The sequence below is a fragment of the Cnephaeus nilssonii genome, assembly GCF_951640355.1.
Source record: "Cnephaeus nilssonii genome assembly, chromosome: 9".
NCBI classification, from domain to species: Eukaryota; Metazoa; Chordata; class Mammalia; order Chiroptera; family Vespertilionidae; genus Cnephaeus; species Cnephaeus nilssonii.
Genome location: NC_137080.1, coordinates 97,291,211 through 97,297,324, shown reverse-complemented (window position 1 = coordinate 97,297,324; position 6,114 = coordinate 97,291,211).

The following is a 6,114-nucleotide window of genomic DNA, read 5'->3' as shown; positions in this document are numbered from 1 at the left end:
GGGACATATATAATACTTTCAACAATAAAGTTTTTTTTAAAAAATGGGTAAAGTATGGAGTTTCAGGAGCATAGAAAGGGAATGGACTGACAACTCTCAGGGATAAAGGGGTGTGGGGGTGTGGGAAGAGACTGGACAAAAATCGTACACCTATGGATGAGCACAGTTCGGGGGGAGGTAAGGGAAGAGGGTGGGATGGGAACCAGGTGAAGGGGAGCTATGGGGGGAAAAAAGAGGAACAACTGTAATAATATGAACAATAAAGATTTATTAAATTTTAAAAAAAATGGGTAAAGGCCCTGAATAGACACTTTTCCAAAGAGGATATACAGATGGCCCATAGACATATGAAAAAACTGCTCAGTCACTAATCTTTAGAGAAATGCAAATTAGAACTACCATGAGGCATGACTTCACACCTGCCAGACTGGCTGCCATCAACAAATCAACAAACAAGTGCTGGGGAGGATGTGGAGAAAGGGAGCCCTCTTGCACTGCTGGTGAGAATGCAGACTGGTGCAGCCACTGAGGAGAACAGTATGGAGTTTCCTCAATAAATAAAAAATGAACTGCGTTTTGATCCAGCGATCCTGCATCTGGGACTATATCCTAAGAATCCCAAAACAGCAGTCAGAAATAATATATGAACTCCTATGTTTCATATATTTATAATAGTCGAGATCTGGAAACAGCCCAAGTGCCCATCCGTAGATGAGTGAATAAAAAAGCTGTGGTACATTTACACAACAGAATACTATGCGCCATAAAGTAGGAAGGAGTTCATACCCTTTGAGACAGTATGGATGGATCTGAATGCCTTATTTTACTTACTGGAGAGTAAGTAAAATAAGGCATTCAGAGATAGACAAATACTATATGATTTCACTAAATGCGGAATCTAATGAACAAAATAAACTGACAAAATAGAACCAGAGGTATGGACACATGGAAGACTGACAAATGTCAGAGGAGAGGGGAGGAGGGGAACAGGAGAGAGGTGAAGGGGTTAGCTAAAGAACATGTATGCATTGCCTGGCCAGTGTGGGTCAGTTGGTTGAGCGTAGTCCCATGTACCAAGAAGTCACCAGTTCAACTCTCAATCAGGGTACAGGTTGTGGGCTTGATCCCCAGTAAGGTGTGCGCAGTAGGCAGCCGATCTATATCTCTCTCTCTCATGAATATTTCTCTCCCTCTCCCTTCCTCTCTCTCTAAAAATCAATCCTATATAATAAAAGGCCAGCGGCCATAATGGCGTAACGACCAGAACGACCGATCGACCAGTCACTGTGAGGTACAGTGACCACCTCTCGGTCCCTCCCCCAGCCCACAGGCTCCGATTGTTGGCCAACGGGGAACCACGGGGAACCAGGTGGGTGGCAGCAGGGCAGGACTGGGACTGGCGAGCAGGCGGAAGGCAGACCTCTTGGTCCCTCCCCCTGGCCCGCAGGCTCCAATACATCGCCAGATGGCAAACAGGTAATCGGGGTGGGTGTTGGCAGCGGGGCAGAACTGGGGACTGGCAAACGGGCAGAAGATGGCCCTGATCACAGGTTAGGCCAAGGGACCCTACCCATGCACAATTTTGTGCACTGGGCCTCTAGTAATAATATATTTTTTACATAGCACATGGACACAGACAATAGTGTGGAGGACCAAGGCAGGACAGGGGCTGGAAGAGGTGGGCAAAGGGGGAGGAAATGGGAGACATCTGGAAGTCTCAACAATAAAAAGTTTACATAAAATAAAAATAATAAAAATTTTAAAGAAAAGAGGGAAAACATGGGGTAAAAAAATAGAATCAGGAAAAAACCAAGATGGCTTTCTTGCAGAGGTGTGTGTAGGAATCATTGTTTACTGCGCTGGGGCGCGGGACGCAGGGACGCGGAAACTCGGAGATGCAGAGACGGCTGACTGGCAGCCATCGGTGTTTGCCATGCCCTAGTGACTCCCTGAGACCCCACCCCACACAATTTACAAACCCACCCAAGCCCTGTGCAGTGGCTTTTGCATATAAATGGCCTGCCTTGTCGCAGCTTAACCTAACAAACTGCAGCTCTGGTCAGACAGCTCCAAAACCTCCAAGCAAAGAGGAGAAATCTGCAGATCTCGTTGTAGCTCCTGCTGGGTGGCCTCAGACAGTAGCTGACCTGCACCACATTTGACAACCAGAAGCCAGTGTACCTAGTGGTCAGTGTGAGACAACACCAAATTTCAACTCCTTACATCCATAAGTGACATATTCAAGAGGCAGACTCAGTGAGCACCAAAGCCCCACTGAAACAAGTCATGCCCCATAAGGGTGTCTCCAGCACAGTAGTTCTTCCATTATAGACACAGCGAGTCCTCATGGCAATTGGCCTGGAGGTCAATTCCTCTCAGTGTACCAACAGCAATCAAGGCTTAACTACAACAAGACTTTGCACTCAGCTCATAAAGGGGTGCACCAAGAGTGTCTACCTCAGGTGATTGGGGAGGCTGAGCCACTGGGCCCTATAGGTCACCTAGCACACAAAGCCACTCTATCAACTCAAGGAAGCAGCCAAAATGCAGAGAAAAAGAAACATCACAAATGAAAGAAATGGAGGAAAGCAAACAACTGGACATAGAGTTCAAAACCACATTTAAAAGGTTACTCAAGACTCTTCTAAAAACCTCTGAGGAACTTAGTGAGACCTTTAAAAATCTTAATGAGAATGCCAAAAAAATGGAAAAGAACCAGTCAGAAATTAAGCATACACTGTCTGAAATAAAGAATATACAGGAATTCAACAGTAGATCAAAGGACCCTAAGAATCAAACCAAAAATCTAAAATATGAGGAAACAAAAAACATCCAACCAGAAAAACAAAAAGAAAAAAGAATCCAAAAATATGAAGATAGTGTAAGGAGCCTCTGGGACAACTTTAAGCGTACCAACATCCAAATTATTGGGGTGCCAGAAGAAGAGAGACAGCAAGATACTGAAAACTTCCCCCACCTGGTGAAAGAAATAGACTTACACGTCCAGGAAGCGCAGAGAACCCCAAACAAGAGGAATTCAAAGAGGACCACACCAAGACACATCATAATTAAAGTGCCAAAGGCAAAAGACAAAGAGAGAATCTTACAAGCAGCAAGAGAAAAAGTTAGTTACATATGAGGGAGTACCCATACGACTGTCAGTTGATTTCTCAAAGAAACTATGCAGGCCAGATGGGAGTGGCAAGAAATATTCAAAGTGATGAACAGCAAGAACCTACAACCAAGATGACTCTACCCAGCAAAGCTATCATTTAGAATTGAAGGTCAGATAAAGAGCTTCACAGACAAGAAAAAGCTAAAGGAGTTCATCACCACCAAACCAGGATTTTATGAAAAGCTGAAGGGTATTCTTTAAGAAGAGGAAGAAGAAGAAAAAGGTAAAGATAAAAATTATGAACAACAAAATGACAACAAATACATACCTATCAACAAGTGAATCTAAAAATCAAGTGAATAAAAAATCTGATGAACAGAATAAACTGATGAATATAATAGAATCAGGGACATAGAAAGGGAGTGGACTGACAATTATCAGGGGGAAAGGGGTGTGAGGGGGTGCAGGAAGAGATTGGACAAAAATTTTACGCCTATGGATGAAGACAGTGGTGGGGGGTAAGGGCATGGGGTGGGGTGGGGAATCAGGTGGAGGGCAGCTATGGGGGAAAAAAAGAGTAATATCTGTAATAACCTGAACAATAAAGATTTATTTAAAAATTAAAAAATACCGAAAGAAAGAAAGAAAGAAAGAAAGAAAGAAAGAAAGAAAGAAAGAAAGAAAGAAAGAAAGAAAGAAAGAAAGAAAGAAAGAAAGAAAGAAAGAGAATCAACCCAGGACTCCCGACCGGAGAGTGAATGGAGAGCTGCGAAGCTGCAGACGTGTGGTGAGGCTGAAGGCGACGCATCAAGGGGACCAAGTGTTCAGGGCACCTGAGGACACACATCTCCAGATTGCACACCTGGTGACAATGGGTGGGAGGCAAGCAAAGAAGGGACAAGACAACTGACTCCAGGAAGACAAAGTTTGTACAGGTGTGGTTTTTAGACATAATGAAGAGCCTACTGAGCACGTCTGTGATGAAGGGTGGGGTGTCTGTGGTGACAGGAACCGAGCTCCATTTCCCCAAGTGGAAGCAGAGGGTAAGGCCCCAAACTCATGTCACCTGGAAAAAATGAAGGTCAGCACCAACATAGTCTGCTGCAAGGATGAACTGCCTGTGGGAGAGCAACGGGACGGGGCTGTCTTTTGCAATAGTATTGCAGATGTGTTACCACATGCGCAGCTGTAATTCATAAAAGACAACTTTGAAAACATGAATATAAAAAATTCAAAGTTTCAAAAAGAATTTGTTGAATAACTCTTACAGGCACATTTCTACACTAAGGTGGTACGTTAGTACAGGAAACACTTTTATTATTTTGCAAGGGTCTTTTATGCTGAAACTTATTTATCTTTTCCAGTTTATTTTGGAAGTATGATGCTCATAAAACTCATTAAAGCAACAATAACCTGAAAGCATTAATATATTGTTCAGATGGTAATGTTCCTTATTTAATAACTATTAGTTTTTAATTATACAATGATCACCTTAAAAAGTTTCAGAAATCTTATACAAAAATTCTTTCCAAGAAAGGATAAAAGGCATTTTGAGAATTATGAAATTACTAGAGGCCCGGTGCACGAAATTCATGCATGGTGGGGGAGGGGGTGTCCCTCAGCTCAGCCTGCACCCTCTCCAATCTGGGACCCCTCGAGGGATGTCCGACTGCCTGTTTAGGCCCGATCCTGGAATCGCCTAAACGGGCAGTCGGACATCCCTCTCACAATCCAAGACTGCTGGCTCCCAACTGCTGCCTGCCTGCCTTCCTGATTGCCCCTAACCGCTTCTGCCTGCCTGCCTGATTACCCCCTAACCACTCCCCTGCCAGCCTGATTGATGCCTAACTGCTCCCCTGCCAGCCTGTTTGCCCCTAACTGCCCTCCCATGCAGGCCTGGTCCCCCCCAACTGCTCTCCCCTGCAGGCCTGGGTCCCCCGCAACTGCCCTTCCCTGCAGGCCTGGTCGCCCCCAACTTCCCTCCTCTGCTGACCTGGTCACCCCTAAGTGTCCTCCCCTGCAGGCTTGATCGCCCCCAACTGCCCTCCCCTGCTGGCCATCTTGTGTCCACATTGGGGGCAGGATCTTTGACCACATAGGGGCATCCATCTTGTGTGTTGGAGTGACAATTTGCATATTACCCTTTTATTAGATAGGATAGAGGCCTGTTGCACGGGTGGGGGCCAGCTGGTTTGCCCTGAAGGGTGTCCCAGATCAGGGTGGACATTCCCTTGGGGCGTGGGGCGGCCTGGGTGAGGGGCCTGTGGTGGTTTGCAGGCCGGCCACGCCCCCCTGGCGACCCAAGCGGAGGCCCTGGTATCTGGTGTCAGGAGCCAAGAGTTGGTCAAAGGATTAACTCTGACCTTACTTCAGTAAGTTACTGAAACAGAAACTCATGGAAACTAGGCCCACTTCCTCTTGCCTGAGGACAAAGCATTCCTTCTGTAGCCGCCCTTCAGCCGCCACACCCTTTATCTATAGTCAGCACCCTTTACGACTTTAGCCAATTATCTAGGTCCTTTACGACTTTAGCCGATTATCTAAGTCCACATGACCCGTTCAGCCCCCACCCCTCCTAGGCATCTCCCCTTCTAGAAACCACATATAAGGAACACTGTAAGAATAAAATTTCGAGGCTTGATCAGAAACCCGTTTGTCTTGCCTCCACTCTTTGCGTCCCTTGTCTGTCTCTCATTCTCTTAGGTGCGCCGCCTCGGTACCCCCGTTAGAAGACTCCGCTGGCCGGGACAATCTGGGATTTATTTATCTTCTATAATTGAAACTTTGTAGCCTTGAGTGGAGACCTGAGCCTGCCAGGGTGTGTAGGAAGCTTGGCTTCCTCCATTGCCAGGGAAACCCAAGCCTCCTGCTCACTCCATGGCCGTAGCTATCTTGGTTGGGGTTAATTTGCATACTCACTCCTGATTGGCTGGTGGGCATGGCTTGTGGGTATAGTGGAGTGATGGTTAATTTGCATATTGCTCTTCTATTAGATAGGA